This window comes from Carettochelys insculpta, chromosome 2 (assembly GCF_033958435.1).
Source record: "Carettochelys insculpta isolate YL-2023 chromosome 2, ASM3395843v1, whole genome shotgun sequence".
In the NCBI taxonomy this organism is placed as follows: Eukaryota; Metazoa; Chordata; order Testudines; family Carettochelyidae; genus Carettochelys; species Carettochelys insculpta.
In genome coordinates, this window is record NC_134138.1 from 197,359,436 (window position 1) to 197,379,856 (window position 20,421).

The window sequence follows — 20,421 nt, forward strand, 5'->3', positions numbered from 1 at the left end:
AAAAACGGATGTAAGGTATCCACCTGCAGCCCACATATGCTACATGGCCCTTGTGCTCTGCTTGTCTTCCACCACTATCTAGAGCCAACAGGGCTGTCCCATACCTGCTTCTTCTATTCTAGTGATGCAAAAGTATCCTGGAGTCATCCCGACATAACCAGCTACTTTCCATGTGGTTTGTTTCTCCGTTACACCCCACATTTACTTTCACAGTCACTGCAAGCCTTGTTTCAGCTCAGCATTGGAGGAAACATTTGACAGAAACTTTTCGTGGGTTTAATTAGTCTGCTGGGATATAGCTTTGCTATGCCTGTGCCACACCCACTGCCTCAGATACAATGCTACTTTTGTTTGTGTCACAGGAAATGGGTGGAGAAATATGTCTGGTGTCTGAGGACTTGATTCTGCACCACTGATGTCAAGAGGAGATTTAACATTGATCTCTGCGGGAGCAGGATGGGACCCTATTCCTCCAGCTAGGCTGGCAGCATTTCTGCTGATTCTTTAAAATTCTGGATTGCCACCCATTATGAATCAAAGGGGTCCTACTTAAACTAAAAGTTTGGTAGAGTATCCAAATGTACTGAAATGTTAAGGAAGGAGTGCCATGCCACCTAGGGGTTAGGTTAGGTGACTAGTGGCAGAGCTGGGATTCCTGATCTCAAACTTGCTGCATGACCTTGGGAAAATGACATGCCTTTAACTCTCTGAACTTCAGTTCCTCAACAGCAAAATGGATATGGTATCCATCTCAAAGGGTAGCTGTGTGCTTTGATGTCAGTGGGAGGTTTCTCTTTGATCTCAATAAGAGCAGAATTGGACCCTTAGAAGATGTGGCCCTTACACTGTTGATGTAAGAGTTTTATGTCGATAGGGATTTTTTTTCACAGGGTCAGGAGAAGTTGTCCTTTCCTGAACCATGTCCGAAATACATTGTTGTCATTTTCCATGCACTCATCTCATCTCCACTTCATGTATGACTTAGGTGGGGTTGATCCTGCTTGAAGCAGGGGGCTCAACTAGATGACCTCCTGAGGTCCCTTCCAGCCCTAGGATTCTACCATTCTATTGCTATTGCTTTCATTGCACTGTTACCATATGTCCTGTACCAAGAGGTTTAATTTACCCTTGTTTAGTCTTGGAAATGGACCTCAGCCCCTTCGTTCCTTCCTCTTGCCATCTGCAATTCCTTCTACCCTGGACCTTCCAAGCACTTGTTCAAGATAAGCAGTTGTGTCAGTGATTGCCAGCTGAGATACTGTCACGACAAAGGAACATAAATCACTTTTGGCACCTTATAGTGCCAAAAATCTTGACTATAAGGTGCCACAAGACTTCTTGTTCTTGAAGCTACAGACTAACATGGCTACCCTTCTGATACTAAATCACTTTTGTGGGCAATAACACGGGAGGTTTCAATCACTTGAGAAAATCTGTGGAGTTCTCTCTACAAGCTGATTAATTATTGTTCAAATCCTATTTAAATACGAGTAAAGAAATGGAAATGGCAGGTGCTCCCTGCCTGCCAGCCATATTTTTAAATATTGTAATCTGAACATAAATTAAAAACAGCCTCAGGGTAGTTTTAAACATACTGATGTAGATCAGAATAAAGTCCCTAAAATATAGCCTGTTTGGCTACTGTCAGGGGCCATGGGGAACATCATTCATATTAAAACTGAGCTACTGATGAACGCTGCTCAGTTGCAGAGAGTACTGTATGAGTATCTCAGCAAGCGGCCTTTGTAAGGTTTCCATTTGACTATGTCGTCCTTCAGTGTGTGCACAAGAACTCTCTCAAGATGTGGAGACTAGCTACTTGGGAGACAGCAAAGCCTCCTCTGTAACTAAGTGGTGGCGAAAGAACTGGTCAGATATCTGTCAATTTTTTTGAGGGATTTGGTGATAATTTTCAAATAGATAATCTGAAGAATATTTTCTCCCATTATTCATGAGGCTTATGGAGCTAGGCAGAAACTGCATAGATATATGGGTCAGGGGCCATCTTTCAAGTGTATATTTGTACAGCACCTAGCACAATGGGACTATGAAACAGAGTGCCACTCACAGCTGAGGCACTTCCTGCTGGTCACATGGGGAAATAGCTCAGTCCTCAGCAGGTTGCCCTCTTTTGGCCCCTTGTCTCAAGACAAGCCACAATCTATAAAGGCCACTCTTCAGGGTGGCAAGATGTTATGCAATCGGGACAGAGGGGGACCCAAGCATGGCCACTACTCTGGGTCCCGACCCATGAACTCTCTGGTGGCAGCCTGCTCCTGCCTCTCTTCTCTCCCCTCTATTGCCTCTCACTCCCTGGGCCACTTCCCCCAAATGCTTGCACCTCCTTGGCTCTTGCATTAAGGCCTGCAACCCAACGGATGTCAGGCCAGAGGCTCTCTCTCTTGCTTACTCCCCTGAGCTTGCCCAGCACTGCTTTATCAAAGGTGCCCCTGCATCACCAGAAGCTGGTCCTGCATCCTCGCTAGTCAAGGCCCAACTGCTTCGCTTCTACTGAGCAACTCCTTATACGCAGGGTTGCCCCAGCAACCTGCCCTCTGATTGTCTACTTATAAGCCCTTTCTTCATTGGCCGGGGCTCTGCGCAGGCTCCCTCCAGTCTGCTTTGACCCTTTCTAACTGGAATGAGGCAGCCACCTCACTACAGGCTCTAATCCTGAGAGATGCCTGTGGTGTCACAGTAATACAAATAATATCATGGTATTTCTCCAACCAAATGTGATGGGATCCCTTAGATGCTGCCTGGGACTGTGGAACTACTGTGCCCCCCCTAACTCTTCAGCCTGGGCTGTCTCCCAAAATGCTTTGCTAGTGACAAGTAGCAAACTCCTCCAGGTGCTGCGATCCCAGAATCCCAGAGCCAATATGAATTATTAATGGAAAAGCATGAGCCAAATCCTGCCCCCAGCTTCAAACGCTTCAGGAATATGCAAACATGTTCGTGCAAATGTATTAATTGGTTCACCACTTCATCAGTGGGAAGTGCTTATACAATACCCTTTGTAAACCTGAGCAATTTGTGAGACACTTCAGACAAACTCACTGATAAACAGTTACATTTATTCACTACAAAAGACAGATTTTAAGTGGCTGTAAGTGACAGGCAAAAAGTCAGTGTATGTGCTACTATTTTATTTCTTTGGTAATTACGCTAAACTCTCAACGCTATTAGTCTTAGCAATAACTAAAGTAAGCAGTTTCGCTTACCCTATTGGATACCGAAGTCCTTAATACACAGGATTGTCCCTTAAATTTGGACCAGTTTCCTCTGCTGAAGACCCAGGCAAGGCTGAGCAATTCCCCAGGTGAAGCCTTATACAGGTAAGTCACTGAATTGTAACTCCCTTGATGGACAATGGCTTTTGATAACTGACACATAGGTGGGTGTTGGTTGCTTTCTTTGCTTTTGATTCTGGGGAGCTAATATCAGACTGATTCCCCATACAGCACAAGCTGTAACTTCATATAAACTAGTGACATGCATATTTAGCTAGTATAATGACTTTTACCAGATCATCGCCTTTCCCTTATTTCCAGACATAGCATGCTTTATATTTAATATGACAATTATATATAAAAATGAAGAATATGGGTATTACAGGATGCTCCTCCAAGGTATGGTGTGTCATACCAAATACTCAATGATAATTGTTGTCATGTTGTATACCTGACTATGGTGGATGAGTATGTATTGAAGACAGCAACCTGAATCAGTTATAGGTAATTCTGCACATTTCCACCTTTTTTCCCCATTTCTAGCCATGTTACTATGGCAACTATTAATGCCAAGATTCACTACAAATGAAAAAAGAGGGGGAATAAATGGAGAAGTAACCACAAGATTGATGCAGCTCATACGAAAACTTGCCCTAAAGGCAACATCTTAGTAGCTACAATGCCTAATGTACGTACCACTTGGTAATAACTCTCTTTAAATAATACATACACAGCAGACATGTTAAAATATCCGTGTGCTGAACAACAGGCAACTGGATTAAGTACTGGAATACAAATAAATGGATATTTTAAAGAACTGAATGTGCAGTATTACAGAAAATGTAAGCTAAGCTATCTAATCCCTTCTAGATACAGGGTTTTAACTGCATAACTCCTATAGTTTTACATACGAGACCGTGTAGAAGACCCTATTATTGTTAACATGAGAATATATCTGTAGGTAACAATGTAAGAACAGCAGCAGGTCCAGACGGGATCCCTGCTGAAATCTTTAAAGACGGTGGACCAGAGCTAATTTGGCAGCTTTACCTACTTATCCTTAAAATCTGGATAAATGAGGAGATAGCCAGTGAAATGCGGGATGCTCTGATTGTCACCCTCTTCAAGAAAGGGCGTAAAGTGGACAGCAGAAATTATGATGATATCTCTTTCCTTGCCACTGCAAGCACAGTTGTGGCACAGATCTTCACAACTTTCCTTTTGCTTCTATCAGCATCACAGGGTGGTTTCCAAACATGTCACGGAACTGCAGATATGGCCTTCACAGCACGACAGCTGCAATAAGTATTGTGAGCAAAACTGATAATTATATATGGCTTTCATAGATTTAACTAAAGTCTTTGATTCAGTGAATCACCATACCCTCTAGATTGTACTTTTGAAGACTGATATATTTATTAGGACCTCCAATGTCCTAAAGTTGGTTCACGACAACATGAAAATGACTGTTCTGAATAGTACTGGCTCCAAGTACTTTTAAAGTATAAACAGGACTCAAAACAGAGCTGCATTATTGTCCCAACCATGTTTGCAGTTTTTATTGACGTCATTCTTTGCCTAATTGCTGGGAAGCTTCCAGCTAGTGTTAAAATCATTTACAGAATGAATGGAAAACTGCTCAGGTCTAGCAGGCTGAAAACTAAGTGTAAGATTTCCACTACATCTATCATGGAACTTCAGTATGCCAGTGACAACACAGTTTTTACCCACTCTGAGAAAGAACCTAAAACTATCCTGATGTGTTTGCCAATGCTTACCCATGTCTTGGTCTCACACTCATCATCAAGGAGACCAAAGTACTTCATTAGCCCTCTCCAAATGAGGTATCACATGCTCCACCTATTAAAATCAATGGAGAAGTACAGGAGAATGTCAACCATTTCCTCTACTGTGAAAGTCATCTCTTACCCAATGCAGATATCAATGCAGAAATCCAACACCATCTGAGCTGTGCCACTGCAGCCTTTGTTCATTCACGGCACTGGGTTTTTTAAGATCAGAACATGCGAATAGACACCAAGCTTCTTGTATCAAGCCATTATTCTCCCAATATTATTGTATGGGTCTGAAACTTGGAGAACCAACAAACATCACTTGAAAGTCCTTGAGAGGCATCATAACACTGTCTCTGCAAGATCTTGAAGATCATATGAGAAGACAGATGTGCCAACATTAGTGTTCTGGAAGGGCAAAGACCACCAGTATCAAGGCAAAGATCATCCCTCAGCAACTCCACAGGACTAGTCACGTTGTCCAGATGCCATACCATTGCCTCCCAAAACAGCTGCTGTTCTCTCAGCTGAAAGAAGGGTACCATAATGGAAGCTTTATAAAGGACTTGGTGAAGTATAACTAAAATAAATGCAATTTTGGCGTTCTTGGGAGACACTCGCCTAGGATTGCTCAAAATGGAAAGAAGTCCTATGCGATGGTCCCCTGTATTTTGAACTTGCCCCCTGACAAACTGACAAGGACAAGAGGCACAGTGGGAAGGAGTGACTGGCTTCCAGTCATGGCCAATAGACTCCTCCTGGAAACATTTGTCCTCACTGTAATAGAACTTGTGGTTCAAGGATAGGCCTTATCAGCCACCAGAAGGTCCCCAATTCCCATGGAAGATGATCAGACTTGGCAATGAGCAATCGCCATCATGTATCATCCTGCAGTCGTTGCCATCTTATCATTTACCTCTTTTCCAGATCATTTACAACTGTGAGCTGTCATTGGTCCCAGGACAGATCTTAGGAGAACTTATGTTCCCTCTCTCTAATGTGAAAACTGACCATTGATTCCTATCCTCTGGTTCCTGTCTTTTAACCAATTGTTGATCAACGAGAGAACCTTCTTTCTTACTGCATAACTGCTTACTTTGCTTAAGAGATTTGATGAGATACCTTGTCAAAGGTTTTCTGAAAGCCCAAATACATTTTTATAATGGACTGAATCACCCCGTCCACATGCTTGTTGACCTGAAAAATTCTAACAGATTGGTGAGGCATGATTTCCCTTTTCAAAAGCTGTGTGGATTCTTCTCTAGCATTTTCATCTATATGCCTGCTAATCAGTTCCTTACTAATTTTCCTGATACTGAGCTTACTTAGGGTTACCAGTCTGTAACCGCCAGTCATTTTTTTTTAAAGGCTGGCAGTACATTAGCCATCCTCCAGTCCTGTGGTACAGAAGCTGATTTAAAACACATGTTATATATCAAGGTTAGTAGTTCTGCAATTTCATATTGAGTTCCTTCAGAATTCTTGATTGAATACTATATCTGCTCCTGGCCTCTTATTACTGTTTAAGTTATCAACTTATTCCAAAACCTCCTCTACTAATCCCTCAATCAGTGACAGGTCCTCAGATTTGTCAGTTGAAAAGAATGGCTGAGGTGTGGGAACCTCCTTCACAGCCTCTGCTGTGAACACTGAAGCAAACAATTCATTTAGGTGATGCAGGTGAGACAGTGTCTCTATGTGTGAAAGAAAGTTATTACAAAAGTAGGCGTGCCAAGGTGGCAGATAGACCAGAGTACCCAAGGGTAACATGTAGCTCCATCTTAAGGTTATTAGAGGGCCTGAGGAGTTCACAGTGGACCACTAGTCAGTGAAATCTAATTATAGAACTCATAACCAATGTGGAGTTTGTGCCTTGGTTCTTAACAATCTGCTCTGAGGCTGGGCCTCATGCCCGTAAGCGACTTCAGACAACCTGACAGCTTTCTTTCACACGTAGAGCCACTGCCTACCTGCATCACCAGTTTTGTCTTTGCTTCATATTTTGTACCCTTGTCTCCCTGTGTTCCATTCATTATCTTTGTTCCACCAAGTTTCTGTGATGCCTATCCTCATTTATACCAGGCAGTCATGTTCACCTATCTTAGTATTTAGATTTTTAGCATTTGTATATAAGCACTTAGAAAATGTTTAAGTATTTAGTGGTCTGCCTTCATGTGATGTAATTCAAAGGGACTTTTTGATGGCATCTCTTCAGTTTCTACCTGTATTTTATCTACTTCTATTCTCTCCTGTTTACTAGGATACAGTGTTTTCCCTTTGATAAATCTCCCCATAAGGGATGTATCTGTCTGCACTATGTGTGCCTCTGCATCTGTTGGCCTATCCCAGCTCTTAGTTTTACAATTCCTCTGCCACCTTTTTAATCTTGCATGCCTGAATGGTGTTACTTGCCTTCCTGGTTCAGGTGGAGCTCAGCCTTCTGGCACAGGCTTCTCCTTTTCCCAAAGGTTCCCCAGTTTCTAATAAACCTAAATTCCTCCTGTCAGCACCATCATCTCATCACACACTGAGAACTGCAGGCTCTACTTGGCCCTGAGTGTGGAACTGGAAGCATTTCAGAGAATGTTATTACTGAGGTCCTGACCTTCACTCTCTTACTTAACAGCCTACATTTGGCCTCTAGGAGCTTGCCCCGTCCTTCCTTAGACTTTTGTTACCTACGTCTATCATGTCTGCTGTCTCCTCCATGGCACAGCACAAACATCTCTCTCTAGGTGACATGTGAGGTCCACAAGCATCACACACAGCAGGCAATTCACCATGTGGTGCTCACAGATCCAATTCTGTATTTCTAATTGACCTATCCATTATCCTTGCCTGTCTTTCTAGCATCAGGAATCTCCTCTTCCAGAGAGAAAGAGATCTTCACTGCAAGAGGATACCACAAAATCATCTGATAAGAAGGCTCCAACTATGAGATCATTTCATTATGTTTAAAGTTGATGTTCTCCAGCTCTGATATTCTCACCTTCCATAGCACAGAAGCAGTCACACTGGGTCTGGGAGCTCTCTGCAGTGTTCCTGAAAGTCTCACTTATATCCCTCTTTGTCCCCCTCAGCTCCTCCAGTTCAGCCACTCTGACCTCAACAGCCTATACTCATTCTGAGGGCCACATTCATACATAGATTCTTTTTAAATAAATTGTAGGAAGAGAGTCGCAGCAGAAGGATTAGTATTATTAATGGCAGGCAACCTCTGCTACAGTGGATGATTTTGTATATGAACATTGCAAAAGAGGTACTTATTACTGCTTGATTTATGTCTTCATTAAAATACTTGGCCTTCAAAGCAGCATCAGAATTTATTAGAATTAACAAGAGCTTAAATTTAAAATATGCATAATACATTAAAGCAGTTTTGAACATTTTAGATATATAAAATGCCACTGGCATGCTTAACATTCCTGGGAGAAAAAGGCTGATATTGTGGTGTATAGAAATACATCAGACTAGTGTGATTAGGAAGGTGAATGTGAGAATATAGGTATCTAGAGTTCAGCAGCTAGGGACATCCAAATAAATGCTCCCACAATTCATTTTAGAACTAAAGTAGAGGCTGTACATTTTTCCTGGACTAAGGAGGAACTTTGAATTCAGTTTTTTATTTGTTTCAGTTTGCCAGGGATGCATGAGTCACTGCAGCTGGGGCCACTATATAAGAGAAACTTCTTCCTTTTCACAACAAAGTTTATGCCTGTTCTCTACCTTTGCAAAGATTTAGAGTACATGAATATTGCCTGGCAAAATGATGCAGATTTAATCCAGACAACTATTTAGCGAAGGCTAGTTGGAGCAGTATCACTCCTGAATCACCCTGATGTAGCTTCAATCAACAGCCTTTTAGAAGAGTGCACACTACCAGGCAAGCTTTTCAAGGGAGCACATGGGGTACTGAGCACTTTTGAAAATCTGGCTCATCTTGAGGTGTCCAGATGGGAGTTGAGTGTTCCTCTGAAAATCTGATCTTGGCTGTGGATACTGACTGCTTGAAAAATCTGTCTGTAAACCCTGGCCTACACTAGAGGGGTTATTTCAAAATAATGTAGTCCTGGTTTTGAGGAATGTGAGCACCTGTTTCAAAATAGCGCTAGTGTACATGGGCAGGAGATGTTATTTTGAAGTAACTGGCCTTGAGGGCCCTGACACAGCTGCAGACCTGACACTCAAGGCACACCTGCAGAGAACTCTATTGCTCACCTCCCTTCGCTGGGCAATGCGTTAAAGGAGCCAGCCCCTGTCTGAAAGGCTGACTTCCCATGGCCTACCGTGAAGCCCTGAGCTGCAATGCAGAGTAGTGAGGGGGGGCCATGAGCCAAGCCAGAGCTCCAAGTGAGCCTCCGAAGGTTGACAGCACCACTGGAGCTGCTCCCACTGCACTTACTGCCCCAGGACACAGGGAAGTGCCATCCTGGACCAGTGCAGAGATCCTGGACCTCATAGGGCTCTGTGGGGAGGAGAGCGAACTCCAGGATCTCTGCACCAGGGGGTGAAATGCCAACTTCTATGGCCATTTTGCCACTGGCCAGGTGGAGAAGGTGTGGTGGGGGGATGAAAGGCACACCGTGGGAAAGCAGGAGCCCTTTGTGGAGAAGCTGGGGGAGAGTCCCAGAAATGGCCCTGAAGAAAACTGTCCTTGAAGACCTCCCTGATGAATGCAGCCTCTTGATGTGCTCTCATATGGCACTGGTACCTGGCTGCTTACGGATCCTGGGCAGACATTCTGACTCAGCCCCCCACACTGGCAAGAAACACCCCAACCCTTGCTCTCATACATGTTGTGGAGCACACAACAGATTGACAGCAGATGCTATGCTCACTGAGGTCCAAAGAGGTGAGGAGACACCAGACTCTTCCCGTGATATGGCCCAACAGGCATTCTATCACCATGCGGTACCTGTTTAGCCTGGCATCGAAATTTTCCTTGCCAGGGCCCAGACTACCCATGTAGGGCTTCATGAGGCAGGAGAGCAAGGGGAAGGCCATGTCACCCAAAAGGACAATAGGTACGTCCACCTCCCTGAATCTGATGATGCATTTGGGGAAGAAGGTGCCAATGTACACCTTCCAGAAGAGGCAGGTATTCCAAAAGAAGCATGCATCATAAGCTTTTACAAGACATCCCATTCTGATGTTTGTGAAACAGCGCTTGTGATTCACGAGGGCCTGCAGCACCATGGAAAAATAGCCCTTGCAGTTGACGTAGTCTGCAGCCCAGCAAGTGGGAGTCAGGATGGGGATATGCGTGCTGTCTAGTCTCTCCCCTTCACCCTCCAGCAGCTGGGGAAGCCCATGGTAGCAAAATCATCCATGATGATGTCCATGTTTCCCAACATGATGACTACGCACAGCAGCACCTGGTTGATGGTGTGGACAACCTGCAGGTGCATGACCCTGAAGGTGGATTTCCCCATGCCGAACTGGTTCCCAATAGAATGGTAGCTGTCCAGCTTGGCAAGCTTCCACAGGTTGATGTCAACACACTTCTGCACAGGGATGGTGGGGTTTCATGCGGGTGTTCTGTCACCTGAGAGCATGGACGAGCCACTCACAGAGCTGCTGGAAGGTGGCTTTCAGCATGCAGAAGTTCTGCAGCCAGTACTCATCACTCCATCCCTGCAGGATGAGGCAGTCCCATCAGTCACAGCTAGTCTCAGGCCATCAGAAGCAGTGCTCCATGGTGTGCAAGGATTTAGAGTATCGAGCAACAGAAGGAGCACCAGGACCTAGGTGAGGGAGTCTGGTTGGGCCTCATCATCATCCTGGTGCAGCAACATGCTTGGAGGAAGTGTGCCGTCAGATGCTGGTGCCATGCTGTGACATCCACAAGGTCAGTGCCGCTTCCCTGACCAAGCAACCACAGGAATGCTTCCAGGGGCTCTAACACAAAATAGGCTCTATTGTATGTGGATGCTCTATTTCAGAATAACTTTTGCTTATTCCATGGTTTCCCTATGGTGTGGATGTCTTATTCCAGGATCGCTTAGTTCAGAACAACAACTCTGGAATAACTCTGTAATGTAGACTTGCCCTAATGGATTAGTAAGGAATCCGATATTAGTAGGATGAGCTAGTGACTCAAAAATGCTGAAGGAAAAGACTTCCTGATCCCAGGGACCTTTTCTAACCCAGCTATCTTTGATTCTAAATGACCACCTCTCCCTGGTAATTGTTTGCACGTTCCCATTACCGCATGAACTCTCAACCCCCAAAGTAGATTGAGTCTTGACCAGTCATCAGCTTCTCTTTTTGCTGCCTAAAATTTCTTTTCTACAAAGTACAGTATAAGTTTTATTGAGGTGCAAGTTTCCAAATTAAAGAGGAGGTTTTTGCCGTAAACAGAATCAAAAGAGGCAATTTTTCATTCCAAGGGAATGATCATTCTCATGTTCTTCACTTCTGGTTGCTAGGCACCCTGAACTGCAGGCTGGCTGATGGAGTGCTGCTATAAAACTTCACCAGTTTTTAAAGCCGCCTTATTTTTTCAGATTTATTAAAATTTCAATAGCTACAGATCCTCTGATTTACAGCAATTTTTAGAGTTATGGCTGGAGTATTCAAAACCCATGAGCAAGGAGAATGTATAAATTGTGCAAAATATATTAGTCTCCAAAGAAATATTAATAATACATCTGTAGCCACTGAGACCTGCTATAAATGTGTGGAAATGGGGTTTGGATGTCATACGTACACAGTCAATGCGGATAAATCATGTCAATAAATTCTTCATGATATATGTTAATCTCCTGAAGCTCTCTGACTGGTTGGTCATTGGAGCAGTTCTAATCAATGACCCCCTGTAACCAGCTTCTTATTTGCCTGCTAGTGACATCAGAGGTCAAAACAGCTATTAACATTTTGCACATCTGGCAAGACTCCACAACCATGCTAATATTAATAGGGAACAAAACTGGCAGCCTTAAGCTGATATTTAAGAATTTTTTTAACACAAGCTTGTAAAAAAAAATTAAATTGAAACAGAGTTTAAAAACTGATCTGGATTTTCTCATCTTTTCACTACTTCTCAGAGCGGCTCAAAGGTTGTTATTTCATTTCTGCAGTCGGCTAGCAATACTGTTGATACATCAGGCAGCTGGAACTTTCCACAGTAACTTTCATATATCTTTGCCTTATATGGCACACACGCAGAGCAAGAGAAAGGGGAGACAATCAATCACAACATGGCTTCAACAAGAGGGAGGACCACAATAATGGTCTGGAGGTTGGCCATGGAAGGACCCTTTTTCTTCCCCCATGGGTCTGAGGGTGTCTTCTCTCTTGAATTCTCCACAGTCCATGGCTGGAAGGTCTCACACCTGCCCACTACACACATCCACCTCCCCTGCGCTAGAGGAAGTGATGATCTGAAAACTCCACAAGGCAGTCCTCACAAAGTTTCAAGGCTTGTGGGTCCCAGGAGAGGGCAGAGCTCGCCATGAACAGCTCATCACTTTGTTGCTCTTCCCACAAAAGCAGAATACCACTTACAGATGAACTTCAGAGGAGCCAGTGTGCACCTGATGAATGAGGGAGTCTGTGTGGGTAAGCTGGCTGCACGGGTGTTGAGAGCCTCAGAATCAAACTCAATTCCTTTCCAGTTTTGAGCTTGGACTCAGGAAAAAAATGTCACTTTTTTGCAGGGCTATAGAAATAACCCAGCTGTTGCACAGAATAAACATCTGGAAGAAGACAAGTGAGTCTTTTTGATAGCTTCCATTCTCTGGCAGTTTGCCAGCAGCCACCCAAGGGTGCCAGCAACATTCAGTCTTGAAGGCCAAATTCCTTTGAGGACTAAATGGAAGATTATTCAGCCAGGAAATTTAATTTTAGAAGCATTAGCAGCCAGATTCTTTTTCTTTGTTTTTCACACCTGCTGTAATAATCTGAATATTTCTAAAAATATAACCAGAAAGATGGTATAACCAATGCTTGTTAATAGAAAAATAATTGGCTTAAAGAAGCTACACATTCATGTGCACAGAAAATGAATGGTCCAACAAGTCTTTTGAGTCTCACACTATTTGTAACCATATGGTATTTAATAGTAATTATCCATTTGCTTTTAAATTGCTGCCAGCATGCATGGTGCTGTACAATACATCAAAATAAAGACAAAACCAATGCAAAGTGTTTGCACCTTAAAAGATGAACTGAAGCAGAGCATGCTGGGAAATCCAGAGGCATGAATAATGTGATTACTGGCCGAACTTCTCACTTGTTCTAGGGCCATAAGAGGGTCAGCCCAGCACAGAGAGACCCTCTAGTGCTATAAAGTCACTAGAATGGCTTCTATACAACATCTCCTCCATACAGCCAGCATAGGGAACAAGGCAGTAAAAAGAGGGAATGCCTAGGGCTCCTTTCACCCTGACAATCCCTGACTGCTGCATAACACACTCTGGATCAATATCAATCACCTAATAAACTATTTTGCTAGTCTTTAAAGTGCTACTTGACTGCTTTTTGTTTTGATAGTGTATAGACTAGCACGGCCTCCTCTTTGTTACTATTCTGGAGCAATAGTGTTTAGCACTATATAGTGCAGGGGTCAGAAAGCCCCGTCATGGGTGCCACGAGTGGCACATGAGCAGATTTTCATCAGCATCTACAGCAGGAGCTCAGCCCTGCCCCTCTCCCACCTTGCAGTTGGGAGCTTACTCAAAGCCATACTGCCCGTGGATTAACAAAAGACCAGCTAATACTACCAACCGCCACCTAAATGGTAAAGCTCTTCATCTTTACTAATGAAGCTATTGTAAATAGGGTTATTAGTGACTTTAAAAAGTATCAACAGCACTTGGACCATACATAGAGGTCAAAAGGTAGAATTTCAACACTCCACCTCGGAAAGGTTGCTGACCCCGATATAGGACAACCGTCAGGCCATTCTACTTTATATCATAGGACTGTGCTGATGCACGGCAGATCCCAGGAGTGGGAAGAGAGCAAATGGTGTCTTAAAGAACCTTTGCACATGCCCATTTTCAATTGTGCCCTGCTCTCCCAGCTCACAGCTGAGGATCTGGATGGTATAGGACCAATACCCGATGTCTGGTGGCTATGGAATTTTTGCCTGTTATGCCTCAGTTAGAAGAGCAGAACTTCCTTTCTCTAAACGAGAGGGCCAAACAGTTTTGAATAATGGGAAATGGCTGATACTGCTAAGAAAACAAACTGATAAAACCCAACATGCAGTGAGAAGCCACAAAATGAGCGAAAACTGGCTCATTCTTCCCCCAAGGTCAGAAACAAACTCTCCTCTTACCCTACACTGCTTCATAAGGCTCATAATCATCTCTTGTGCCAATCAGTAGCGTAAGTGATTCACCATGGAAGCACACTCTTACTGTTGTCCATTTATCAGGTACAGTAGGGTCTCACAATTCACAAACTTAATGTTTGTGAATTCAATTATTTGCGAGTGGCTGCTTCCCCCAGAGCCCCAGACACTCCCCCACCCCCCGTATGCCCAAAAACTCAACGTTCATGAGGGTTCTGTACACCGAACCCTTGCGAATGTTGAGACCCTACTGTACTTTCATCGTTAGTGCTCTTCATCTTCCCTCTGAGCTTTGACATTCTAATTACAATGTCTGTATATTAACTATTAATGCCCTTGGCATCGGGAAGCTGTGATACCATCCTGAACTTACCACCCCCACATGCAGCTGTAACATACTGCAAACTCATCGCTCCTTTTCCCATGGGATACTGACTCCAAGGAGCAAGGTCTTTTTCAAATGCTCAGAGAAACAACAACTGGATATTGAGGTGCTGAAAGAGTCTCACAGACCATCTGCAAGAGGATCCAGCTGCAGCAAAGCCCCACGATTTACAAGATAGACTTCTTTTAACATGGCTAGAAACTGTGCTGGGTTCCATGCCATTTACAGAAAAAGCTGTGCCTCATGAGCCATGAAAGCAGTAATATGTGACACGAAGCACATGCCTTTTCAACCTCTTTTATGCTTCTGCAGTGACTCAGAACTAGAAATGACACTAGTCATCCCTCTGTTTAGTCCAGTATGCTTAAGGTCTGAGAGAGTCACTTCTGAGCAGGGTGGGAGATCAGCAGGTTACAATGAAGTCTACTGAATGGTGCAGGAACTGTTACAGGAGATGGGAACAAGGTTTTTCTTTTATATGCAGAGCACCCTTAACTTTGTCAGACTGTTAGATATGCATTTGTATTGCCTGTAGCAGCAGTTTGAAAAAGTTTTCTGTGTATGCTCAGTGGTTAGAGCATTGGCCTTGTAAACCCAAGGGTGTGAGCTCAATCACTGAGGGGGGCCCGTCAAGGGTCTGGGGCAGGTTAGATCAAATACAAAAAAAAAAAAAAGTCAGGGATGGTGACAGATCCTGCTATGAGAGCAGGGGACTGGACCTGATGACCTCTTGAGGTCCCTTCCAGTTCTATATGATACGATACTGTAGCAATGCCCCGGGTAAATGGCATAATCATGGAGCAGAGGATGCTTCCACTGAATCAATCAACATACTTGTTTAGCAGATACATGCAGTGGATTGTACTCTTTATTAAAGAGGCTGAGCCAATTCTCTAGCCCTATAACTCCCAGGGACATTGTTGTAGTGGTCCACAGACATCCTCTCTTTGCTTTTGCATCAGTTTCTCCCCTACTGTTATTTTCTACTGTGATCTCCCAGAGAAGCTGGTGAGCATCTTACATGTTAAATAAGCTCAGATGTATAATTCAGTAAAGGGAAGCAGAGCCAGAGAGGGGTTCTGGGAGACCACGAAATCTCCATCCCTAGTCAAAGGTTTGGAATGGAATGAAACTGCCCCTTTCCATCATCAGTGTTTCAGTCGGACTTTATATGGAAGAAACCTGGCTCAGGCCCACATAACCTTACAGACTGAAGACCAAATTGGGGCTGATCCTGCAAGACTGGAGCAAAGCAGTAAGGGGACATATGATGCCCCTTGATCCACTGCTTCAGCTATTCAGATCCCAGGGAGATGCATGGTGGGGACAGGACAGCCTCCACAGCTTATTATGCCCTCTTTCACACAGGAGACCAAGAATGAGCAGAACCTTGACTCCACTTCTGCATTGTGTCAGCTAACTAACACTGCATCAGATACAGGTCTGGCCCAGGGCAGATGCCATTCACCCTGGATCAGTACGGGAACTGGGAGACAGATTAAGGCAGAATCAAAATCTGCTTCTTGGACTGACTTAAAACAACATGTGACACAGAAAGAGTTCATGAAAAAGTGATGGTCAGGGCTGCCAGCTTGGGGCAGGGGGCAAAGGGGACAAATGCCCCCAGGCCTGGTGTTTCAAAGAGCCCTGGAGCTCTGGATGCCACCGCTGCCAAAGTAGCAGCGGTGGCAGCTGGAGCTCTGGGTCCCTTTGAATTTAGTGGCAGTACTGCTGTGTGTGTCTGGCAGGGCAGGGGACCCGCGGTGCCTCTCAGCACCGTTGGTGTTAATTATGGCCAAAAGTAGTAAGCTGTGCTTTCAATTCAGTGCACCAAACACATAGGCCTGGTTTCCTTTCATGAAATTCTAGGCTGGAGCCTAAGTTAACCATTCAGTTTGAGATGGGATTTAGATTAGTGTTTGCACAGTGCTCTGAATAAGCATTTATTACCATTATTATGTACTGAGAGCTTGCATTTTCATGCCTTATCTTCTTTGGCTTATAGATAGCAGTACAACTTGGCACGTTGGAAAATCCCACCGGTGCCGAGCTGCTTCTTTAGGTGCCTTAATCTCTTAGAAAATCTGACCTTAACCTTGCCACTGGGAATCACTTTGAGTGTCCAAGCCAGCGATGTGGCAGGGGCAAAAAGGGTGGTTCTAAGAACTGTCCTGCTGTCCCAGTGCAGAACGGCCTGGAGGCAAGTGTTGAGGTGAAACTTGCTCTGTATCTTTGTACCTGGAATGCGCTAGTACACACTGTGAATTGCAACATACAGGTTATGTCTACAGGATGATGGGACATTACTAATGAAGTGTAACAATGAATTTTGAGGAGCAAAGGCACTTAGAAGTAGCACGAGCACTTCAAAGTGCCCATGGCTACGCGGCATGCCAGCACTTTGAAGTTTGACACTTCCAAGTTGCTGCAGGGGAGAATTTGCCTAATGAAATGCTGCATATTCACTGCAGCACTTCATTAGTAATCTCCCGTCACCCTGGTTGCAATGCCCCCTTCAAAGAAGGAGGCAAGTGTAGACATAGCCCTATTGATTTTGATGGGGGTCTGGGTGCCTGTCAGATTACACACATCTTTTGCAGTTGTGGTTTTCCTCTCTACATAAAAGGATGAGACTTGCTAATGTGTTCTTCCCTTGCACCAACCACCAGGGTGCTTTCAGTTCTGAGCTATTAGAGAACATGCAATTTAAAAGAGAACACACCATAAACACCTAAACTGAGTTTAGGTGGGTATAAACCCCAATTCAGCAAGGTACTAATACACATGCCTTACTTCAAACATGCATTTAGCCCCATTGTACACATCTGTGATGTCTTCATTAAAATCAGTTCCACATACTAATTAGGAAGGAAAGAGTGTATTCCAGAAATTTCTCTGCAAGAAGAGACTTGTTGTCTTTAATGCGACCCATGTCATATCTCCTTGCTGAACTGGGACTTCAATTAAACTAGAACCTACAGGAAAATTCTTCTCTCTAAATTCCTACTATTGATCTCAGTGTGTGGATCTATCTATCTCCGATGAGTCCTATGGCAGTGTAATAATTAGGGATAGAAAAGTGATTGGGGGAAGAGAATGCATGCTGGCAGGCACAACTCTGAACTGCAGCTGATTTATATTAACTTGCTTCTAGATTATTTCCAGTTGTCTGTTGGCTACAAAAGAGGGATTTTCTTTAGTACTGCTCTATTGATGGTCTCCAGCAGTATTTGGGAACATCTGAAGGTTGTCAACGGATATAAAACAACAAAAAAGAAGAGTTGAAAAGCAATAAAAAATAAAGTCAGTTTATCATGTGAAAGTATTATCCAGAGTCTAAACACCAAGATATATGACTTACTTTATTAACATCGTCAAATGAATATATATTTTGCACTTAAAATGGGGATGGAGGCATATTTGATGTCTAAAAATTATTCATTTTTGCATGCCCCGCTGTAACATGATCTGCAAACTCTGGCTCTTTAAGGACTTCGTTATGGCTCCCAACGCTATAATTGCAAAGTTTAAAAAAAAACGAAAACAAAAAAAACGAAAACAAAAAGAACTTATTTTTGATAAACAGTGAACATCTAAAAGCCCCAAAATGAACAACTCCTATCTAAATAGCAATTGATGGCTACATCTACACGTGCCCCAAACTTCGAAATGGCCACGCAAATGGCCATTTCAAAGTTTACTAACGAAGCGCTGAAATGCATATTCAGTGCTTCATTAGCATGCGGGCAGCAGTGGCACTTCGAAATCGACGCGGATTGCCGCCACGCGGCTCGTCCAGACGGGGCTCCTTTTCGAAAGCTCATGGGAATAAGGGGACTTCGAAGTAGGCGGGGTCCTTTCAGTGCTGCATTAGTAAACTTCAAAATGGCCATTTGCATGGCCATTTCGAAGTTTGGGGCACGTGCAGACACGGCTGATATGTGCTCTCAACACATTGCATATCTCCCCCTCGTGTCCTCCAGAGAGAGAGAGAAGGTTCGGGAGTGAAGGTAAGGAAGACAGCGGTACAAACACACTCAAAGTGGGAGGAAACAGAATATGTAAAAAGTTTGTGAATGTCCTGCAATAAACACCTATCCTCACATTACAAATCATTGTGTGTGCTCTGTTTTCAAAACAGAGGTTACAGAAAGCATGGTTTGTTGTTATTTATTAAGGACCGTCTCGTATTCATATGCACTGCAGCTCTTGAATTACTGAGGGTTTTTTACCAAATTCAAGACTCTTCTTGATATTTTGGTGGCCACCCTGATCTAAGGGATCCTTAGACTTTCCTGTACAGCAGATGCTAAATTTTGTGAAGCCATTTTTGACCTGCCACACATCACTGAAGCCCTGAGCCACAAAAGCCAGCACGGCTATAGACTTGCCAGGCCCATGGGCAAGGTAGTGGGGTTGCCAGACCATAGGGCAGTTGCCCCTTTTGCCTCCCCACACCCATTGGTGAGCCAGACCAAAACATTTAGACACCTGCTTAACCACTACCTCCATAGCCCCACTGATGCTAACAAGACTGCTTACATGTTTGCAGGCAGTTCCAAATCAGGGCTAGATTGCTGCTGTATTGAATAGCGTCTTGAGTGCTGGAAGCCAGCGATGTTTTTGCACTTCGCATGGAACAAAGGAGAGGTGTGAAAACAAATGTGGAAGGGTGTCTTTATTTTAGAACAGTGCCACAAGTCCTGCCATTGGTTGAGAACTTGGGGAAAGGATTTTGTCCCACTGAAGCCAAATCAGAGTTTTGCCATTGGCCAGAGTAGCTCTACTCTGCAGTAGAAGACCACGAGCAAGGCTGCAATTGGCCCAGGTCACCTGACTGTAGCTTATAGGACTCAGGCTGTGATGCTATAAAACTGTAGTGTAACGGTTTAGCCAACTGTATCTCACATATCTAAACTACAATTTTATGGTCCTACAGCCGGAGCCCAGGGTGTCTGACTCAGCTGACCCAGGCTCTCAGATCCAATGCTGTGTGTGGTTTGTTTGTTTTTATTTTAAACTGTAGTACCCTGAGACTTGGTACCTTTAAAAAAATCACTGTAGAGGTACTACTTCTTCCTTCACTTGGCCTGATATCGTGTCTCGAAGACTCACATATGAGGAGGTATCTTTCTGAGTTGTTACTCCTTAAATTTGACAGATGAATTGGCCTCAAAAAGAATGGAGAGGGATGTGGGGGGGTGGGCAGACAACTACATAAGCCTGCCTGTTTTGCTCTGACTCTAAAACCTCTGATAAACCTCGAAGAAAACACTAGTTCTGAAAAAAAAAGATTAGGCAGCTTTACCATGGAGCAAAGGGGACTGAATTATGTACGTTTTGGTCATAATGCAGAACACAGAATGAAAAATAATATTAGGCATTCATTTCATTTGCTCAATAAGAGTATGGAAAGTTTCAAAACAAACAGCTTGTATTTTTAATATTTCTCAGTATTTTAGTCTGATAGCCACTGAAGTTGTTAACAAAAATCTTACACTTAGGGTGAGTGAATGCAGAGAGAGACTACATATACTGCAAAGCTAGGCATATTCTCATTAGATTTAAAAAACCTTCAGGGTTCTTATATTAAAAAATGTCACCCTAAGCAGAAAAATGAAGATGCTTTATTCAAAGAACATTATCAAATGCTGTGTGAAAATCCAGAATTGCCTATCTGCTGACAGAAAGAGCCAATATCATAAAAGACAG

At 43.6% G+C, this 20,421-nt stretch overlaps 1 protein-coding gene across 4 annotated transcripts in view; it reads right to left on the reverse strand.

Annotated features, from left to right (window-relative positions):
* Positions 1-20,421, reverse strand: part of TMEM108 (transmembrane protein 108) — a 240,635-nt gene that overhangs the window by 97,009 nt on the left and 123,205 nt on the right. The window lies entirely within an intron of this gene.